Genomic DNA, 23,599 nt, shown 5'->3' on the forward strand with positions numbered 1-23,599 from the left:
CAATCGAGTCAGCAACTAAACGATACCAAAGTTACCCCTCAACCCTCTACTTTGTCCAATTCTTCCTCTCCTCCTTCCTCTTCGTTTGATGAAGCTGGTAAAGCCAAAAATCAAGTAACCAAGAAGAAGAAGGAGAAGAAGAAGAAAGAGAAGAAGAAGAAGGAGCCAAAGGCAAAAAGGGGCAACCAGGCATTGTCTAGCGAAAATCCACACACTGCACCATCTAGGCCTAAATCGCCATGTGTCATTTGCAAAGGAGACCACTATCATCGAGATTGTCCTTACATCCCTCGGATCTTAAGGGACTGGTCTCCTCATTTGCACAATCCGGTGTCGTCAACCTCTGATGATCATGTTGAAAATACACTGTCGACTAGTGAAAGTGAAGCCCCTGGACAAGAAAGAAAATGTAAATTTCCTTGTAAACTGTGTGAAGGCAATCACACCGTCCACCGTTGTCCCTTCTTAGACGAGGCTAAAAGAGTTTTGGACGACCGTCTGGTTTCACCGTTATGACTTCCTCCTGGATATAAGAAGCTCTTGCCGAGTCCGTCACTAGTTGAAAATTTGGCTGACACGCCCTTGTGGTCGGCCGAAGCATCTATCATTGAAGATAAACCATCTGAATCCACACCAGACGAAAGTCAAAAGGTCGAGGAGGCAGTTGACCCGGCCTTGCCTTTAAAGGATCCATCTTCAGATGATACAGTCACCGAAGAGAACAAGGATGACACCGTCCAAATTCTTTTCGTGAGCACAGACTCCGATGAACATGGGGGCAATGTACACGTTACTTTACCGCAGGAAGGAAGTTCATTAGAGTCGTATCCGGCTGTCTATTCGGTCCCACCTCCAAGCAACCTAGTTGTTTCCTTCGATTGGAATCTACTAGGCAAACCCCGCTTACCGGCTAGTGTACCATTTCGAATCATTGCTCAAATATATAGAATGGTCATGGCTGGTACCATCATAGATGAAGGGGCTTCTGTGAGTATCCTTTCCTCAACTGCTTGGAAAGCGCTTGGTTCGCTATCGCTTTTGCTTGAGATGAGAAATCTAACAGGCTTTGACAAAGGAACCAGTCGACCGTTAGGGATCCTTCCCAATGTGCCGATAACATTGAGAAGGAAAACCATTCACATGAACGTAATGGTAGTCCAAGGACCCCTGGATTATAATCTACTCCTTGGACGAGACTATATTTATTGCATGGGAGCCATTGTCTCCTCACTCTTTAGAGTAATGTGTTTTCCGCATGAAGGAAGAGTGGTCAAGCTCGTAGACCAGCTTTCATTTCCCGGTTCACACATAGCAAATAGTCATATACCAACCCTGAATGGTCTTTTCACGCAAGGAATGTCTCATCAATCCCCAGTCTTTCCTCCTGATGAGCGCGAGTGATTCGGAGGATATGACTGAAACCCAGGGGGCATGCACCCTGGCCTGTTTCGACAGGAAAACCTTGGGTATAGGGTAGGTTTCCGCAGAAATTATATGACTGGCCTGACACCCCCATCCATTTTGGAAAATGTGATTAGACTGGAATAAGATTTCTCTGTTAAGGTAGGCCTTTCCCGATAGAACAAATGTTTTGTCTGCAAATTGAGGGGTAACCTGGAAAAGGTAGGCCTTTCTCGATAAAACAAATGTTTTGTCTGCAAATTGAGGGGTAACCTGGAAAATCTACTTCGCTATACCTGGGGGCATGCAAACCTTTTGGCGTGCAAGCGAAGAGCGACCATTTATTTTTTTAAATTTATAGGTCCTCTAACCCTTTAAACTCGTAGGATTGGTCGTTTCCTAACTTGCAGGGGCAAAGCTTTGAAATAATGTCGTTTTTATATGAGACATCCTTATTATATGACTGGATCGAGCAGTTTTAACGTGGAATTCAAGCTCGTTAAAAAATAAACATAAGCAATGAGAAAATGTTCCCCCAAAGTTTAAGCTCATTAAAAAATAAACCATTTCCCGGTAAATAACCATTGTGAATGTATTACCATCAGCCTTTGAAGCCTTGGTCGTGTTCTCATCATCACCTCCACTTTCTTTTGGCCGATCATTCACCTCCATTTGATTGTTTACCCTTTTTGAGGAACATCTATGAAGAGTGATCCTGTTAGCCTTCCTTGTGACACTGCCGTGATTGGAAAGTTCCAAACCGTACCTAGAATCAACTGCTACCCATAATTATCACTAGTTCCTCAAAAAACAAGTCTCCTTTAAGCTCTTTTCAACTGACTCGTAAAATATGAAAATATTGCCGAGCCATTGGCCTCTCCAGCTCGTTAAAGGGACCAGAAGTGCTATCCCTCTAGATTTTAATCTTTTTGGACTTGAGGGATTATTACACAAAAAGATCAAGCGCTTGTTTTGTTCGGCTCGTTAAAAGTACCGAAAATCCATCCCTTTTGTATTGCTTTATACTTTTTCAGACTCAAGGGATTATATGACGAAAAAGGATTATTGGAGTTTTCTTTAAGTCCCTTTTTCAGACTCTCTAAAATTGAAAAGGACCGAGTTATCCTTGTCATTAAACTCGTTAAAATCGAATAGCGACAAACTTGTCCATATAGACAAGAACGAGTTTCACTATCACTAGGCTCGTTAAAACATAGCGATGGGTTTTCCCGAAGGGAAAATTATAGAACAAGCATATGTTATCCTCCTCAAGCTTGACAAAAATAAAGAGGTACTGGTCAGCAATGACTGGGGAAAAATTGGGAAGAAAACTTGAAGAAACTTTATCGGTAGCAAGTCGCTCTTGAACATGACACTTTCACTCCGCATCCGAGTCGGGTTGGGTTGTTCCATTCACTAGTCACATCACCATGGTTCCGTCACACCATCCATATTTGGGGTTAATGCTACCGATCCGTCATGTCAATGTCGCCGATATGTTCAAGAGAAGTCGCTCAGAGAATTTGCCTGTGTCTCACCTACTTCAATACATTTATGCTCCATCCTTTCATGACCACCACCCTGAACCTTATATCACCAGATCATTTTCACCTCCATCAAAATCATTTTCTCTGTTCCGTGTCATTGATGTGGGATTCACTAAGGCCCTCCTATGACGGATCGCTTCTTGTCGACATCAGCTCATTATCCAAGAAGTCGATCTAGGAACAACCCTTTCAGTACTTTGAAGCTTGCATGCCTCAATGGCAAGTTTCTCACTTCCGGCGACAGGTTTACATCAATGGCCTTTGATCGAAAGATTTTGCGTGGTGTTCGATGCCAAGTCCCTTATTCACACCACGTGAATTGTACTGTAGTACCTTGAGGGTCATCATCATTATCGGTGATTCCTCTCGCGCCTGTTAACAGCTTACATCATTGGCTGGTAATCAGGCGATGTCTTTCCATGTTTGACTCTAGAACATCTCTCACATGGATCGACTTGTACTTTGAGTGAAGATCGAACGAGATTGAAGACCCCGGATCTAGTTTCATCCATCCAGGCTACGATATATATTCAGGAAAATAAAGACATCAAATGTACATCATTACTGCACAGATAATCATCCAACCTAAGGGATGATGGCTCTACCAGAATCATTAGTCTACACTCAGACGATTGTCTGTCTTATGTACATGAGGATGAATTTATAAAGCTGAGCATGGGAATTCCCGCCTCAGCTAGATCATGAAAATATTATGAAGATAATGTATTGTCTTGTATCTTATTACAGGTCGCCTTTCAGCGTGAAAGAACTTCAGATCCTCATGATAAAGCATTTCACCCGACACCCACAGATTAACAACCTCATGCTTTAGGGGGCAACTGTTATAGACATTTTTGGGCACTGCAACCCCAATCATAAATGTCCATAAACCAAGGGCTCTTAAGTCCCTAAAAGTGTTGTTCCAACCTCTAAAATAACAAGGTCAAATGATTACATCTTCTCCCAGAAGTTCTCCATGAAAAACTGCTCAGAACTGGTCAAAACTGGACCATCTCACCTGCTCCATGGTCAAAGTGCACTGCATCCCACCTAAATACACACAAAAGGTGCGATTCATCTTGAAAAGCCCTTCTATGGGGTGCGATGGGCGAGAGTGGACAAATGGCAGAGTCAATCTGCAAGGTGGAGGATCATGGAATCTTCTAGAAACTTCGCCTGTGACACTTGCCTCTCTACATTCGCCCAGGGATGAGTAAGAGATCATCAATCTCCAAGTGGAATCAAGAACTATCAGAGAGAGGACACTAATCAAATCTCAAAAGCTGACTCACCCCCCTTACAAACATCTATATATGGATCCCTCATCCCAGAGATCCAGAGGCTGGAATTTTGTATCTTGTAAGGAAGTGTTGCTGGTTTCTTGGTGCAATATCATAGTGTTGGGTGGTCTAAGCTTTTCATGAGGTGAAGAAGGGCTTTCTTGCTGAGAGGATGATGATGGGTCAGAACAATTGGTTGTAATCCTCTTTGCTCTTTCTTGATTATCAATAAAGCTATTCAAGTTTTCCTCCACATTCTTGTATGATTGATGTTATATGCATTTGTGTGGTCAATATATATCTAGTCCTATATTGTTTATGATAATAGATCTATGTTCTTGGATAGTGTTATGCTGCTTTGATTCTATAGGTGCTCTTTGAAGCTGGGTAGACGAGGAAACAAGTGGCAAAGATCTACCAGAAAGGAGAGGAATCGAGCAAGGAACCAAACGCAAGACAGAGGTTGGTCTCCTTATTCCCCTCTTATCTATTTCTCATAAAGGAAAACGAAATTAGTTTTAGTTTGTTTGTTTCTAAGGTAGCTACTAGCCTTAGTGGGACTAGCAGCTCTGCATAGACACTAGTTTTCTCGATAACATGGTGCTCTACCTTTATTGAATGAAAATCAATGGAATCAACAACAAAATGATTCTCAAGATCATTCACTGAGATGACCTCAATAAATCTAACTTTTTTGACTGTTGTTTCGGTCTCTTCAAGCTTTTTGGTGGCATCAGGATCATTTGGACAAATTATCTTAACCTACTGATTTTTTTTTTGTACTTGACTGATCACCTTTTCTGATGCTGCCAGCCTTTGCTTTCTGGCCTGCTTCAACATCAGTTCCCTTATGTTCTCAATCTTTGTTTCCAGTATATCTTCTTGCTAGTCTTCTTCATTAATTCTCCCTTCCTGCTTTAGCTGGTTGCTGCTGTCCAGATGCATCTTCCTCTGTTTCACACATTCAGACTGTGTGCCTCCTTTCAATAGTATTTTAACTTGTTTTTCTGGACTTTCTTCTTTCATCAACACTTCAGTGTGTTGATTTAACTCCTTCAAAGAGTTTTCAAGTTTTCCCTCTGCATCATCTATTCTAATAATGCTTCCTTGCCCTAGTTCACAGTTGTGAACTTCTTCCTCTGCTTCTGCTTCCTTTACTGCAGACCTCTTGCAGTCTTCATCAGGTACTGGTGTTTTTAGCCATTTCTCTAGTAACTCTAGCTCCTTCTCCCATACATTAGCTTCTTGATGAGAGCTGCTTTCTTTTTCTCCTTGATACTGTTATTGACTTCTTGTCATTGTCAGCTCTTCTTCTTTTTCTTCACCTTTTGCTAGGTGAATTTTTGCTTCACGTCGTCTTCCTTGAGGTATGCTTTCCAGGTTGATCAACTCAACATCTCCCATGGTTGACTCAATCATGCCTATCATCATGACAACATGATGATATTTTACTATGTTTTCAGAAATCATAGTCTCTTCTTCATGAACTTCTTTGACAATCTTCATTTGTTGTCCTTTTTCACCTTCATATGTTGCTTTCACTAATATTTTTGAGCTCTCGTCTTCTATGCAATTTTCTTTTCCAGGATTGTCAACTACACTCCATGTGGGCGATACTGAATCGCTTGAAAATAATTTTGAGGAGCTATTGGGTGGAGAGGAACAATAGCTAGGACCACATGCTTCCTGCCGAGAAACATCTCTACCAACTATGGGCAACCCTCTATCACTGTGAAGACAAGATGTCGGCAACTTAACCCTTCCTTCAATTGTTTTTATGTCCCCACTTGTCAACTTCTCAAGGGAACCAACTTGATGTGCATCCCAAACCATGAGAGCAGAACAGGGTTGATCACTACATTTGATGGCATTTCCACCAGGTTTCCGTTGACCAACAAATGGAAAATTAAATGATGATTTGTCTTCCCCTGCCTGTCAAACTAATACTTCCATGTCATTTAAACCCTCTCTGACCTCTTATGTCTCTCTCAGGCTGCTCTTGGAAAGTTTCACATCCTCTATAGAATATTTTTTAGATGTTACATCTTGAATTAACGAATTCTTTTCTACTGATAAAACACTCTTCTTGATGCTCATATGGCCTTCTTGCATACCTGAACTTCCTTCGAGGGGTAACATTGTAGCCAATATTTCTGACAATGGTGTATGCAATGTTGGAAGCTTATGTGGCACATCAATTACTTTATTTGCATCTTTCCCATAAGGTTGTGTTTCCATGGTTCCATCAATTTTACCTTCTGTCACCAGTTCAACCTGTTTCTCTGAATTTCCTTCTAGTCTTCCTGTCAACATTTCAGTATATCTCCTTGAGCTTCCTTCTAGTCTTCCTGTCAACATTTCAGTATGTTGATGCAAGTTCTCTTCTGAACTTTTGAGACCCTCATACAATCTCACCTCTTCCTCATCATCATCTAGAGATATTCCTTCCTCTGGCTTGCAGATAACTTCATCTGCTTCTCCTGCTTCTTCAAGCATTTTCCTCTGAACAATTTTGCCTGTGGCATCTTCAATTCTTATCCTTGACTCAAAGAATTTGAGTTCCTTTGTCCATAAGGCAATCTCCTTTTGCTTCCACCTCATCTGTAATGAGTGCCAAATCACCTTCTTTCCTTTTAGTGGAAAGGTCCATCCTCTTTTCTGGTCTTCTAGGTCTTGTAGCAGCTCTGTCAATATCTCCAATCTTGCTTTCATGTCAGCAAGTTGCTTGTCAAGCTCCTCTTGACTCATCCTCTTCATGCCTTTTGTCTTGGCATCCTTCCCTCTATAGTGGCTTTCTTGAGAACCTCTGCAATGACCTTCCATCATCTTTGTCTTCATCTTCTCTTCATGAGCTCCTCACTCCACTACAACAAGCCTCCGCAACAGCAAGTCCTCCTCACTGCAATCTTACCTCACTAAGCTCTCCACACTCAGTCTTTTCGTAAGCATGGTCCTCTATCTAGAACCTTCTCTTGCCAAACATCTTTACTCCTCCTAGGCTTCTGCAAGCTCTCCCTCTCCCTTGAGAATGAAATTCTCAGCTCTCTCTGCTATCTTTCATTTCTGTTATTTTTTACTTTTATTGTCCTTGGCCATTTGCCCTGTGAAAATTTTCCTTGGGGGTATTAATCACATCCCATCTTTGCTATCTTACCTCCTTGCTACTGTCAACTTTTGTCTTTTTCCAAGACCTGCTTTCTCCCCATCCTTGCACACAAAACATGCTTGTTTTGTCTTTTTGTCCTGCCAGTTTTTCTAATTACTAGCTCTGTCACCTTGGCTGCTCACACTCTTCTTTCTCAACACACAAAAACTCCTTTCCGCAGGAAATATTTTCCCGCTCTGATACCAAAAATGATGCAACCTTATGGCTGCACAACCGGTGGACCTTATCAGGATTTAAATACTCCTTAATGGCCAATAAATTTTATGTTTCCATCATTCTTTGCCGACACAGGTTGGGACTTTAAGAAAGGCTTGAGTCTATCTTTGGTTCATCTCCACTTAAGCCAAAGCATTCCATACCTGGTTTCCCAACATCAGCATTGTCAGAATCAACCTGCACCAAAAGGATTTTTCCCTCAAATGCTTTTGCAGTGTCTTGAAATGATGGAATGACCTCTTCATAATCCTTGGCAGTTACAAAGAGCAGGGTTTGGTTCTTTATAGAACTATCAACTATCGTATTAGCACCTTCCCTGGTGAAAGTTGTCACTAATGGGAGCTTGTTTGCAAAGGCAAACTCAGTTACGACAGCTTTCTCGAATTTTCCCTCAAAATGGGATATTTTTCCAGGCGCCTTCTTCAATAACACCAATGCTACCCTCTTTGTCTTTGTGTTAATGCCAAGAACAGCGGCTACGCATTCACTAACTATTTGACAAAAGAACACGTCATCTTCTTGCCTGGACGTGGCTTCAACTTCCTATTTTCAGTGCCCTCTAATGAGTCAAACAAACCAACAGCAGCTGTGGTCCCCGAGTCCAATAGATTTTCTGTATCCTCAGTTGTGATGAGATCAGATGCCTTTGGTCCAATTTCATTTTTCCACCTTTCAGGTAAGGTCTCCAGATCTCTGAGCGAGACCCTAATCAACAGAAGTATTGGTTCATTTACGCCCAGAAGGTGACTTCCGTGAACTGGAAATTAACAAACACCACGCAGAGACTTCCCATGGCGATTGTAGTGACATTAACAATTTATTACCAACTTTGGATTTAACCTATGACAGGTTCCTCTAATACAACATACAAAACTTCATTCATATCAATCACAACGATTTCTGTGCTAGAAAGGTATTCAAACCCTTCTACATGAACCTCGTAATTCCTATGCCATTAACTATCAGGAGAAACCCATTCAGCGATCACAATTTGTGCATTCAAACATTGCCATTTCGTATTACAGGGATTGCACACGAATTTCTAAGAAACATTTCATATATTCATTAATCATTTACTGATCATCACATAAATCACACAGAGATTTCAAAGCAGACATTTACACACTTATCCAATTGACCATGGGAAGATCAAGTCATAGAAGCAGAAAACTATTATAGATATAATATGCAGAACCTTTATTAGCATATTACTGTCACCTCAACAGCATGATCATACAAGGAAAGGTGTGCTCTGCTCTGGCCCTCTCTATCTATCAGACCTCCCCCCATTCGATCTATCTCTCCCCTGCTGCCTCTCCCCTCCAGCAAATCCCCCCAAAAAAAGAAGTTATACATATGTCATAGCTAACTACTTCTTTCCACACATGAAGGAATTAGTTATATAGTTATAATTCAATCTTATCTTCATCTAAACAAACTAGACCACTTGGCTTGATCTCCACGTAGGGATGATCACTTGCCATTTATTCCTAATTAGACCACTCTTAACTACTTACCCTTATTGAAATCAATACAAATTTAACAACTAAGTCTTCCTCCAATCTTGCATTAGCCACAACATGTGACCACCCCGTCACATTGCTGGCCCGGTCTAGATGCTCCTACATCAACCTGCAATATTAAAACACTTGTATTAGTTATTAGGTCAAAATGATATAGATTACTATATACCATGGTGATAGTTACAATAAAAGATATCTAGCCATTCAATATAGCTACGATGATTCTATATTATATAGTGAATGGGTTAAGCAGTTTCATTGAACTATAACTATTATGGACATATACATTTCACAACAATAAAAACTGGAGTAAGTGTATAAAACTTGGTGCTCAAACCTTAATGCTTCTTTTGCTTCTGAGTTATGGAGCTCTTATCATTGTTAAACATGCATTAACAAAGCTCGTACATCAAAGTCGTAGATCTAGCTATGGATATATGAATCTCACAACAATAAAATCTTTTTATCAAAACCCAGGTAGTATTGTTGGTGTACCTACATTATCGAAACTTGTGTATTAGGGAAATAGATCTAGCTATGGATATATGCATTCCATAATAATAAAAATCCTCTATCTAAAACCCTTGTGTTAGATATGGATATATGCATTCCAGAACAATAAAAATCATCTATCTAAAGCCCCTATGTCACTGAATTAGCTATAAAAATCACTTGATCTTCGAATTAGATATAGAAAACCTTTGTATCAATGAACTGGATCTAGCAAACCCTTGTATTAGCAAAACTAGATCTAGCAAACACCTGTATATGTGAACTTGATCTAGCAAACCCTTCTAGCAAATATCTGTATTAATAAACTGGATCTATCAAGCCATGTATGAGCATTTGTATGAGCGAACTAGATGTAGCAAATGGATATATGCATTCCACAAAAATAAAAACCCAGATATATTGACAGAGTCTATAGATATCTAAGGAGGGAAAAAGGAGAGTAGGAAAGAAATTTAACAAATGATGAAAAAACCATAATCTAAAGAAATTCAAAAATAAATAAATAAATGAGGGAAAAAAGAGGAGAAAATTTAATTATTAATTATTTAATTCAAAAAAATAGTTTTTTCTATTTTTAATACATAATATCTCATTTAAAACCATTTTATTTCAAATTTAGTTATATATTAGCCCCACAATTTAGCCTTATTTAAACCTTCTTTTCATTTAATTTAAAAAATGTTTTTTTAATAATGGTTTCTAATAATTTATTATATTTATATTTATAAAAAATATATATATTTATTCTTTTTATTTGTTTAGATAATGTATTCTCTTATTAGTTTTTTTACTAATTAAAGTCAACTTCTCTTTTTACTTTTTAGATAATTTATTCTTTTATTAGTTTTTTTTACTAATTAAAGTTAACTTTTATTTTTACTTCTTGTATATATAATATCTAATTTAATACCATTAACCCCATTATTTTTCCTTATTTATAGGGCTTTTCATAACTTATTCATTCAAATTAAAAAGGAATGTTCTTGCTTTTAATAATAACCTCTAATAATATATTTTTAATATATTCATCTTTATAAATATTTATATTTTTCCTTATGTAGTTTTTTTTATTATTTTTATGTTTTTATATGTTTAAATAATTTTATTTTATTTTATTGGTTTTTGATTCATTAAGGTTGACTTTCATTTTTATTTGATTTTTCTTGAATTCAAACATTTTTGCATTATTTATTTACTCCATCTATGTCATGATGATGAATTTGGAATTGACCCCAAAAATATTATTGTGATTAATGTGAAGAAGTCATTCTCTTAAAAAATATTCTGGATTATATTAATATTTAATTTCAATATTGGGATGATTTTTCATTCTTAGATTAATTGAAGTTGAAGGTACATTCTCATTCTCTAAAATACAAAAATCTATATTAATTTATGTATATATTCTATTTTTCTAAATTATAGTAGAGTATGGTAAAATTAATATTAATTTAGGTTATTCTATATTTGTAAAATATGAAAGGAGATTGTATTGATTAAAATATTTATCTTTACTCTTATTCTACCAAGCATAGAGAAGGATTGAACTTCTAGTGATGTAAACCTCCTTTTGAGTGCAAAACTTAAGAAAACATTTGCACCTTGAGGGATTTGATCCCTCTCGACACTTGATAGATTTGGAATTAAGATATATATTTGTTGGTTTTATCAAATTCCAAGAGGGATCAAATCCCTTGAGATGCAAACTCATTTTCAGTGAAAAAATTGAGAAAATATCGAAAGATATGATCCCTCTCGATACATAATAGATTCGTAATCAAGATGGACATATGCTTGTTCTTTATAATACTATTTGTATTATATATAAATTTCACATCTCTATCTATATAACTTCGTATTATTAATTTTATTATAATCCTTATAATACATATAACTACATACATGTAAAGGGAAATTTTCAGACATGTTTTATTAATATTTTTATTTAATTTTTTAATGAAATATACATAGAATAAAGTATACATAAAGAGGGAGTGTGCATATGCTTAGAAAAAGATTTTATTGTAAGTATTAGGTTATTATATGTTTATTAACTAAATTTTAATTTAAAGTTTTGAAATGTCATACTTACAAATATGAATCTCCCCTCGATGGAATGACTAATACATGCCAAGTCAAAGAGTGCATGGCCATCATCCCATCAAGCACTCACATATGAGGATGTGGCCATGCACCCTCCCTAATGTCATTAACAAGCCATCATGAAGTTGCTTGGAGGATCGTTTGACATCACTCCAATTTGATTTATGGCCCCTCTGGAACTAGTATTGGTTTAATGGTTGCAACTGAGTTGAAATTGATATTAGTTATGTTATTGGGGTATGTATTTCTAGAGCCATCATTGGGTTCATTATCAACCTACAAGCCTTTGTAGAACACTCATAATCTGTAGGTGTTTCCAGTTGCTCCAAGAACTAGTTATAATTTGCACAAGGCATATGTTAATTCAAGCTACAAAGCCTTGTAATGTATTCAATTATTAGCATTCAAGGGCTATTATTGGTCAACTATAATAATTCCATAGGAGGTTTTGTCTAGGGATACTACATTAACTCTGTAAAGTGGATAATTTGCTACCCTTTGTTGTTTCCTTTATTTCTATTGTTCTCTCCCAGTGCATCCCCCATGCATCAGTTACATTGTTTTCGCTTTTCTTTTTTGTCATGTCAACTTTAAACCCCTCACTTAGACTATTATAGCCAGGTTTGGCTAGGTTTCTCCTTCGCTTTGGATATATATTTTCAAGTAAGGAACAATCCTTCACCTTTAAGTTCTTCTCTAAATCCATCCTTGAGAAAATCCCTCATCTCCCAAGTTCCTCTCCTCCTTGGCTTCCGCTACCCTTCACTTACATCTCTTAAGCAAACATTCATATTTTAGTAAGTTTCTGTTATCATTGATTCAAGATTACAATGCATTGTCGATGCACTCAAAGCCTACGTGGAGTGGCCCACTACATAAATCGAGGCTTTTGAGCCCAGTAGAAAGTTTAAACTTCAACACCTTTGTATTGCATCCACACTCACTGAATATTCGTGAAAAAATAATCGCAGTGAAACATGACATTGTAGGAAAGCACATATGTTTGATAGATATCGAAGTGGCTAGATAGGTAGCATACTGGGTTCTTAACACAACACACACTAGATGAATATACTACTAATACATATATATTGTTGATATCTACTTGCATTTGAAAATTCTATTGGGTACTGTATTGTTGGATCACAATGAGGCCAAGGAGGAATTTCTCCTCGTGTTTGATGAGTTACAACTTTCCATGAAGAACCTAAAGAAACACTTGAATCAAATTGAAGATTGTTTGGGACTTCCTCCATATCCATGCTATGCGCAAGGCATTAGTAAAGAGATAATCACAATGGAACAACCAAACTCTTATAATTTTGAATAATGGGTTATATTCAGTTGGTTGGGAGGTTAAACTAGTTAGTTATTTCTCATATTCCTCCGTTGACTACACCTACAACCAATACAAATAAAAATTATGCCCAAACAACCACCATTAACTTGGTTCTGTCCACAGGACTAGGTAGACCACAATAACCGGGTGGTAAAAAGAAGAAGAATAAGAAAACTATTTTGAATGAGAAGAAAGAACCGTAAGCTCCAAACGCCAATGTCGGGGGAAAGAAAGAGTGAAAGCTAAAGTTCCCATGTAAGATTTATGTTAGGGTCCATATAAAACATCATTGTCCACATTTGGACGAGGTCAATGAGAACAATACTTAGTGAAATCTCGCCACACAACCTATTTTGTTGAACAATCCTTTCCCACCTTAGCAACAATACCAAATCATGATTGTTGCAAATATTGCACCTCCACAAGGGGTAAATGTAGGGAATCCTCCTAGTGGGGATACACCTATGACCATTATGTTATGTGAAGAAATGGTAAAATTGACCATGAGAAGAAAAAAAAAATGAAATAATCATGCAAACTTGGATGCAAATGTAGATTCAAAAGTGGAATTAAATATGGGTGCAATAATAGATGCAAAGCTTGGCACAAACTGTGGTGAAACAAAAGTGGATGCAACAATGGACACAAAATTGGATGCTAAAAGGATGCAAAATTGGATGCAAAATAAGATGTAAAATTAATGGACACAAGCATAGGTGAAATAGTGGACACAAAATTAGATGCAAAATTGTATGTAACAAAAGTAGATGCAAAAGTAGGTGCAAAATGAGATGCAAAACATGATGTAAAATTCAATGCAAAAGGGGACACAAAAACATACACAATATTCGATGAAAACTTGGACAGAAAAGAGGATTCAAATGTGGATGCAAAAGTGGAATAAAATGTGGGTGCAATGATATATGCAAAACATGGAAGAAATTGTGGCTCAACAAATATGGATGCAAAAGTGGATACAACAAAAGAAACAAATGAAGATGCAAACTTGGATGCAAAACAAGATGCAAGAAGGGATGCAAAAGTGGACGCAAACGTGGGTGCAACAATGGACAACAAATTGGATGCAAAAATGAATGCAACAAAAGTAGATGAAAAAGTGGATACAAAACAAGATACAAAACCCCATGCATAAACCCGACACAAAAGTGGATGCAAAAAGAGGTAATATTTGATGCAAATTTGGATGCAAACGTTGATGCAAAAGTAGAAGAAAACACAACTTCAAGAGTAGGTACAAAACATGACACACATTATGGCAGAATAAAAGTGGATGCAATGATAGATGCAAAAAAAGAAGCAAACTTTGATGCAAAAAAAAATGCAAAAAGGGATACAAAAGTAGATGTAAAAATGGGTGAAACATTGGATGAAAAAGCGGATGCAATAGAAGTTTATGCAAAATTAGATGAAAAATGAGACTTAAAACCCGATGCAAAACTTGACACAAAAGTGGATAAAAAAAGGGATGAAAAAATAGATGCAAATTTTGATGCAAACATAGATGCAAATGAGGATGCAAAATTAGAAGAAAAAGTGGGTTCAAAGGTAGGTTCCAAACTAGGTGCAAATTGTGGCACAACAAAAGTGGATGCAATAGTGGACACAATAACAAGATGCAAAATTGGATGCAAAAGAAGTAGATTCAAGACTAGACAGAAACCTTGACACGAAACTTGGTGCAAAAGGGGATGCAAAAATTGATGCAAAAAATGATGCTCATGTAGGAACAAAAATTGGATGCAATAGAGGATGCAAAATTAGGAGAAACAAAATTTAGGTGCCAAACTTGACACAAAACCTAGTGCAAAGGATGGTGCAGGGATTGGGGCAAAATTTGGTGCAAAACATCATGCAAGGCCTGGTGCCACACCTGGTGCTAAATTGGGTGCAAGGCTTGGTGCAAAAACTGGTGCAAATTTTGCTTCAAATTTTGCTTCAAATTTTGCACCATATTTGATAAATGGATGCAAATAGAACCAAAAATGTTCTCTAGATGCAAAAAGGGATGTTAATCACAGAGTTTTGTTGTAGTGGTATTTCCCTATAGTACCAAGGTTAAAGAGAATGTATAGCAATGATTTTGAACTCTTTTAATTCCATTATAGCAAGCACATTCATGCACTATCAAATACTCACAAATAAACTTCTTTACTCTTCTTAAGTATTGTAATGCATATATTATAAACATTTTGTTGTTTTTTTTATAAATGTTATAGCTCTACACACATCACATAGAAAATGAGGTGGCATCATGAGAATCCAAGTGATGATGGAATAATGTGCCACCTAATTGGTATCCCAGCATGGAAAACTATAGATTCTAAATGGCCTAATTTTTCCAGTGATCCTTGAAATGTGCTACTTGCAATGGTAATGGATGGATTTAATCCTTTTGGAAACTTGAGTAGTGCATATAGTGTTTATCTAGTAGTACTAATCACATATAACCTAGCACCATGGTTATGCACAAAAAAGAACTTTTGTATATTACCATTCTCAATATATGGTCCCAAGAAACCGGGAAATGACAGATGTATTTCTAAAATCTTTGGTTGATGAACTAAAGGCAATGTGGGATGAAAGAGTCACGGCATATGATACTCATTGAATGTCATTTTTTAATATGAAGGTTATATTGATGTGTGTAATCCATGACATTCTAGCTTATGAAAATATGGTTGGTTGCATTACTAAAGGGTTTTATGCATGTCCTGTATGTGGAAGGAACATAGATTCAGAGTATATTAAATATAGTAGGAAGTATGTACATGAGACATAGGGAATATTTTCCAATAAATCATAAGTATCGTTCTCAAAAGGACAATTTAATGGGAAGGTTGATCATTACATTGCACCTAAAATTGTAAAATTGTCATATATTAATAGTAAAAGAAGAGAACTCAGGGAAGAGTGAAAGTAAAATAAAAACTTGAAAAAAGAAAGGTGAAAATTTGAACACTATCGTGTGGAAGAAAAGGTCAATTTTATGCAATTTTTCATATTAGGAGATATGTACACACATTAACTCTAGTTAATTATTAATTATGTGATGCTGGAAGGGTTTCATTATGTTTATATGTATTATTTGAATTCATGATTTAATTTTTCTTCCATATTATCATGAATTCATTGTTATATGGTTGGATGTAGAAACTCCTAATGTATCACATTTTAGATGTAACACATAGAAACATGTATGTGAAAGTATTTTTGGAACCCTTATCGATATAAAAGGAAAAATCAAAGGATGGGAAAATTCTTGTGATGACTTACAACATTTTGATATAAGGAGGTCACTATGGCCACAAGATCAGGGCAAAATAATATTTCTTCCACCTGCACCACACACTCTTTCAAAAAAAGAGAAAAAGATACTTTGTGTTGTTTTATTCGCATTAAAAGTCCCTGATGGTTATAGCTCAAATCCTAGAAATCATACGTCCATGGAAGAGCTTAAGCTTCATAGTATGAAAGCACATGATTTCCATGTTCTCATGCAACTACTCCTTCCAATAGAAATGTGCCATATGTTACCAAAATCTATGAAAAACACCATTTATAGGCTTTGCTTTATTTATAGGAATTTTTTTACAAAAGTCATGGATCCAACAAATCTTGAAAAATTAGAAGATGATATCATGGAGACGGTGTGCTTACCTAAAAAATATCTCCCCCCCCCCTCCAAATCATTCTTTGATATTATGATACATTTGATTGTACACTTGGTGATGAGGCTCATCAATAGGTATATTAAATGGGTCACAATGCCATCCTCCAACTTATTAAATTATATTTTTCTCACATTTATCTACAAAATTTGTTATATTATGCTTAGTGTGAGGAGTAAAGATGTGTTGCTATGTCATGTGGCCTAATGTGTGTTAAATGCAGGAATTAGAGCAATTTTGAGTTGATTTGAGTGCAAGAACTTAGAGTAGACAAGCAAGAGAGATTCTAGGAGGTTGTCCACCTCCTTAAATCTTCCAATCATTCGAAGATCCCCACTCTATATCTCATCAACTCAGTGTCATTGGCAGCCAAGCAGGTCGAGTTCATTGGTAGTTGAGCCAGTGCAAGTCAAAGAAGAGCTAGATTCACCTATTCTCGAGTTAGGGAGTCAAATATCCCTATTTTTATGGAGTTGTTGGTAGCCCCATTTTTGTATAAATAAACAGGCTAAGGAACTCATTAGGATTCAAATTTTTATTATTGCCAAGAGGCCATTGAGCTAAAACACTTTTGACTTTTGATGATGTATTTGAATTTTTTGGAATGATAATGAGAAGTTTTGTTTTGATCTTACATTGAGTTAATTCAAAGGGTTGAAGCTCTTGGGTTAGGGCCCAACCCTAGCAGCCTAAGTTCCTCTCATGTATCTACATTTTTGTTGGCCTAGAATGTTGAGTAGTTGAAGAAGTTTATTCATGTTTCTTTTAGCTTAGAATATTGATTAGTTGTTGCTTATTCATGTTTCCTTTAGATTAGAAGGTTGATTAGTTGTTGTAGTTTAGTAGATTATAATTCCTCAAAAATTTTGTGACAATGATCCCTATCTCATCTCCCTCATGGGAACATGATTAGAGGACCCCACCATCACAACTGAAAAACAAAGTGTGATTTCTTGTTTATTGCATAGATCAAGTTTTGGCATTAGTGAGATAGTTTGTTTATGATTTCTTGGAAAGATTTACATTTGGTATTTTGCTTCTCATGTGATTTTTGTAGCTTAGAAGGTAGTTCATTTCATAGATCAAGTGCTTAGCATTAGTTAGATAGCTTTTTCCAAATTCAATTCATCTTTTCCACATTTACTTGTAATATTTTGCAAATGAAAAGAGGAACAAGTGCATGTGTTGTTGCAGGGTTGTTGGATCTGTAGGCAAGGACCCCTTTCACCAACTCCATTTAGGTCTTCTCCACCTTCTTTTGATGCATTCCAACCCATGTTCTAGATCTCTGTTTTTTGGTCACTATGAGCAGCCATCTTAGCCCAAATCTGGCCTTCTTGAAGTGGTGGTCTTGGCTAAGGGTGTTGATCACCTTCCCTACACTTCCCCCAACTTTCATACATCCTTCAAACACTTAATCTCATCATTCTTAACCTCCAAACCCTCTCAACCAACTTCCTATAACATTTCAAGACATCCTATAGTAGTACAGGAATCTTGTAACAACATCTTGTAGCACACCTTTAACAACATGTTTTCACCTACAATGATAAGCTAGCTTAGTTTAGGAGTAGTTTGACCCCTCAGCTTGGGTTCCATGACCAGAAGTACCACTTAGACTAGTCCCCTCATTCCTTTTCCTTTCCTGCAAGATCAAATAGCATTAGTTCTTTCATTTTGAATTTAGAAATTAGGAATTTATTTGCTGTGCAAGTGTGAATTAGATAGCCAATGCACGCATTCTTGAATTATGAATTGGTAGGATAAAGTTTCGTTTTCAAGGAACTTTGGTAGCTAGATGATTGATTGAAAGTTAGAATAGTTTCCTTTCTGTAGATTAGCATAAGCCTTGTCTTCTTTTATAATAGTTACAAGTTGACAACATTCGTTTTTGAGTTGAAAAGCATTTACTTTCTTTGCACTACGACTAGCCTTTGCATTATGCTTTTAGTAGTTAGTCTCCTTTCAGTTCAGTAGAGGAATGGTCTGGAACCCTAATGATCAAGTGACACAGCTGAGGGTGGCATGAGTAGAATGATGCATCTACTGTGTATATAGCATTGTCACCTGGGTTGATAAGTAAATTTGAAGAGCCTTTGGCAGTTGCAGCACTCTTGGTGCAATACCAATGTTCACCATCTTTTTTGCATCGTTGTCAGGGAGGTGTCTACGTATATGTTATTTCTGCTTTCCTTTCTATTTTGATTTCAATAGGTAAATGTTATTTATGCTTTCCTTTCTGTTTTGCATTTAGTTTTGAAAAAACACATAAAAAGAAAAAATTATTTCTTGCCTCGTAGGAGTAGAGACACTTTAGGCAAATTCTTGCCAAATACCCCCACACCATCAAATAGTCAACCTTCACTCTTCCTCGGTGACTACCAACTTCCCTCTGTAATTTCAAGGGAGTTAGAGGACCCCTTAGGTGAACAACCTGAGATCTTTGAAGAGCCTATTAGGGAAGAAGAAGAGGAACCCATTCCACATACCCACACCATGGCCAAAAACAAAAATGAGTGTGGCATGAGTAGAATGATGCATCTACTGTGTATATAGCACTGACACCTCTAAGTTTGTATGAAACCCCGAGTTGATAAGTAAATTTGAAGACCCTTTCTGAGTTGTAGCACTCTTGGTGCAATATGAGGGCTCACCACTTGGTACAAGAGCTATATTTATGTGGCTCAATAGCATACTAATGGATGTACCATTTTGAAAGATTAGTGAAATTTAATGTGTACATAAATTCCAACATATTATATGCATCTACTATATCACTAACAAATATGTATTCATACTTTTAATTTCAAATGCAACTTTTTTGTTTCTTTCAAGGAACATGAAATTTTTCAAAATTTATGTGAAGAACAAGAATAGACTTGAAGGGTGCATAATCGAAAACTACATTGTGAAGAATCCACCAAATTTTGTGTTGTAGATGTCCACAATATGGAATATATTGGAAGCATGACTAGTAGAAGTGAAGTTTGGGATGATGAATAGGGAGATGTTGGTCATTATGGGAAGCTCTTATCTAGTGGGACTTCAATTGAAATGGATAATACCATTTTGTTACAAGCCTAAATGTGAGTATTGCACAATATAGATGAAGTTCAACCATGGATAGAGTAAGTAATAAACACAACCTTATAAAACAATTTTTCTAATTTTATTTAAATATCTTGAAAAATAAGTTTAGTGAAATTATTTAACATTAGGATGCAGTTGAGTGAAATTGTCAATGGAAACATCCAATCCAAAAAGATGAAGCCATGTAACAAAAGATCCACAACCAAAAATTTATTGATTTGTTCAGTAAGAAGGTAATGATATGTTTTTTATATATTATATTATAATTATTTCAAATTCATTGAACAAGGCTATTATGATGTATGGAACTAAGGTTCCTTTTATATATTTTGAAATTTCATGGTTTTCTAACAACATTTCATAATTTACAATAGGAAGGAAAAGAAAATATCTCTGATAACCTTAAATGGTTAGCACATGGCCCAAGGAAATATGCAACTAAGTATGAGGGATGCCAAATCAATGTGTGTAGATTTCAAATCAAAATCTTAGAGAATATTAGAGCCACCCAAAATAGTGGTGTGTGCATAGATGCAAAAGCCCTAATGGGATCAAGTACAAAATACAAAAATCCCATATGCTAAACGACAACATATTATGGAGTGATCCAAGAAATAATCATGTTGGACTTCCATTTTGTGAAGTATCCCTTGTTCAAAAGTGATTAGATAGATGTACACAAGAAGAATTGAATGAAAGTTGATGAAATTTGTTTCACAATGGTAAATCTAAAGAAATGCTTAATTAAGGATACATTTATTCTAGCATCACAAGAAAAACAAGCATTCTATGTACAAGATCTTGTAGAGAATGATTGGTATGTAGTACACACATGCCCTCCAAAGGGATTGTGAAATAGTAACATGTCTGAATTGGAGTACCTAGATCTATCAAGTGGTGTAGGTTTTGAAGGGATAAAATGCAAATATGATGAAGTTATAGGTAATGGTGACACAAATTATGTTTGGCAATATTGTGAAGGAACATGGTTTGATATTGATAGATAAGTATTATCTATATTTATTTATCCATTGTTATATGTAATGAAAGTAAAAATTACATTTTCATACACTTAATTATTTTGAATGTGCATGTGTCAATTAATTGACTATATTGTTTACTTGAATGCCATTATAAACTTTTATGGAAATGCACATATTGAATTTTTTATGGGAAATTTTTGAATATTTTCAAAGTCCACCTCTATTGCCTTCAAATTTTAATGCATATGAAGATAATCACTATCATAGTTTCATTTTTGTTCTTATTATGGTAATGATGACATATGATATATTTTTATTTTATGTGTGTTATAAGAATATTTCGGATGTAAATTGTTTTTTCCAAGCACTATCACTACTTTTATTTTTATCCTTTTGTGAGAGATAGTGGCAATATTGTATAGAACATAAATGATATTTTTTGTGTTAATAGCTAGTTATTCTTAGGGATTTTGACGAGATGAGATTATAAACACTCCTCGTATGTTGATACAAGGGGGCCTCTTAATAACCCCAAAAGATAGTACAAGGGGGGCTCCTGATGCCCCTAAACATTGATATGAGGGGGGTTCTGAACCGGCCATGTAAGTTGCTACAAGGGGGGTTATAAAACCCCCTTGTTTGCTTCTACAAGGGAGGTTATTAATGCAGCCAACATTACTACAAGGGGGTTCTAAACCTCCCTAATAAGTTGGTGCAGAGGGGCCTCCTAACACCCCAAAAATCTGCTACGAGGGGGGTCCTAATGCCTCCAAAATTTCCAATGGGGAGGGGATCTTAATGGCCCCAAAAGTTCTTACGATTGGGGTTTCTAAACCCCCCTTGTAAGTCGCTACATGGAGGGTTCTTAACTGCCCCAAAAAGTGACTATGAGGGGGTTTTAAACTGCCCCCAAATGTCACTTTTTGAGGGATTTTAAATCACCCCCAAAAGTGACTTTTTGGGGGGAGTTTATAAGTAACCTTGAAAGGTGACTTTTGAGGGTGGTTGGAGCTACCCCTAAAAGTTACTTTTGGGGGTTGTTCATATCTCTTCAAAAACCACCCCTAAAAGCCTTGACTTTTAGAGGAAATGATTTTTTTTTGGGGGGTGGGGGGGGGCGGGCAGGGTTAAAAAATTCCCCCCAAAAGTCACTTTTTAAAGGGGGTTCCAAGCTGCCCCCAAAAGTGGCTCCAAAGGTGACTTTTGAGGGCGATTGGAATTGCCCATAAAATTCACTTTTGGGGTGGTTCATATCTCTTCAAAAGCCACCCCTAAAAGGCTTAACTTTTAATGATGATTTTTGGGGGCCGGGGTGGAGTGGGCTTTAAAAAAATGCCCCCAAAATTCACTTTTCAAGTGGTATTCCAAACCACCCTCAAAAATCTGCTTTTGGGGGTGGTTTGTATCTCTTAAAAAATGTCCTTAAAAGACTTGACTTTTAGAGGCAATGCTTTTTTTTGGGGGGGGAGCAGGTTTAAAAAACTTCCCCTATGCTAAAATTGCCTCTAAATCCCACTTTTGGAGGTGGATAACGACCCCTCCTATAAGTCTTTTTGTAGTAGTGTATTGTACACATTACATAGACACCTTCAACATAGTGGGAGAGATGAAAATGCAAAATTGCTTGAATTTTAACATCCATTGCATTTAAAAAATATGTGATAACACAATTAAGAATCAATGCAAACAAGGTGACATGAAAAACAAGAAGATGGGAACAACCAAAGGAGTAATGGGAGGAATGATTATGCCAAATATGTGAAAATGAGGAGGTAGAAAAAACACTTTCTCCTATGGTATTGCAATGTACTTGCAAATAAGAAAAATGTTGAATTTCCGTATCATAAAGCAAGAATCAATGTTTCAAGAGGACGTAGTTAGATGTATAAGGTTGTTTGAGAAAATAATTTGGCAAGAAATAGATAGTTGAAAGTATAGTGAAAGACATAACTAGCCTTTGATATAGAGCAAAGCAGATTAAATTCACCTGAATATATCAAGTTCATGATTTAGATCATGTTATTACACACTACTTTTAGTTACCATAACTTTTATCTTTATTCAAAATTTGATAGATAAAACATAGATTTTGGTATTCTAGATCGATATTTCATCTTATGGACTCAACTAAGTGTAAGTGACAAAGAAAAAGAAAAGAGGGGAAGGCATTACAAAAGCCAAAATGTATGTCAAGGCTTATATATTGTTATAAACTATTTTTCGTAATCAATATATGATTGAAGGAAATAAAATTTTATGTGGTAAAAAAATATTTTTAAATATTACAAAATTCACTATTTTAAAAGAGTATTATATGTAAAAACATTGAAACCATTTTCTATAAAATATAAAATAATGTATTTAAAATTATACATTTTAATAAATTTCATAAATTTAAATAAGCTAGTACGATAATTGTTATTGATTTAATTATATTTGATATATTTTTATAATTATTTGTATAATTTTTTTTTTCTAATTAGCTTTTGGGTGATTTACTTGGTAAAGACTTAGACATGTTATGTAAAATGTTATGAACTTCAACCATAAGCCATCCCAAATGTCCATTTCTTCTTCCTATTTGATGTTATAGACTCAAAGTAATCCATTACCCTAACAAATTTACCAAAATATCCTTAATAACTCTAAAATACGTTTTTTAGAAGTTTTACTCTAAAAAAGAAGTTATATAATCTATCGCATTGCATTAGCTTCAAAAAAATGACATACAATAAGGTACTTCTAATAA

General features: G+C 36.1%; 1 pseudogene; it reads right to left on the reverse strand.

Annotated features, from left to right (window-relative positions):
* Positions 1-7,694: 7,694 nt before the first annotated feature.
* The window catches only part of LOC149225232 (protein disulfide isomerase-like 1-4 pseudogene), a 35,507-nt pseudogene continuing 19,602 nt past the window's right edge, over positions 7,695-23,599 (reverse strand).

The sequence above is a fragment of the Pinus tabuliformis genome, chromosome J (genome assembly GCF_031772625.1).
Source record: "Pinus tabuliformis cultivar Carrire ecotype Pingquan chromosome J, CPIR1, whole genome shotgun sequence".
Classification (NCBI taxonomy): domain Eukaryota; kingdom Viridiplantae; phylum Streptophyta; class Pinopsida; order Pinales; family Pinaceae; genus Pinus; species Pinus tabuliformis.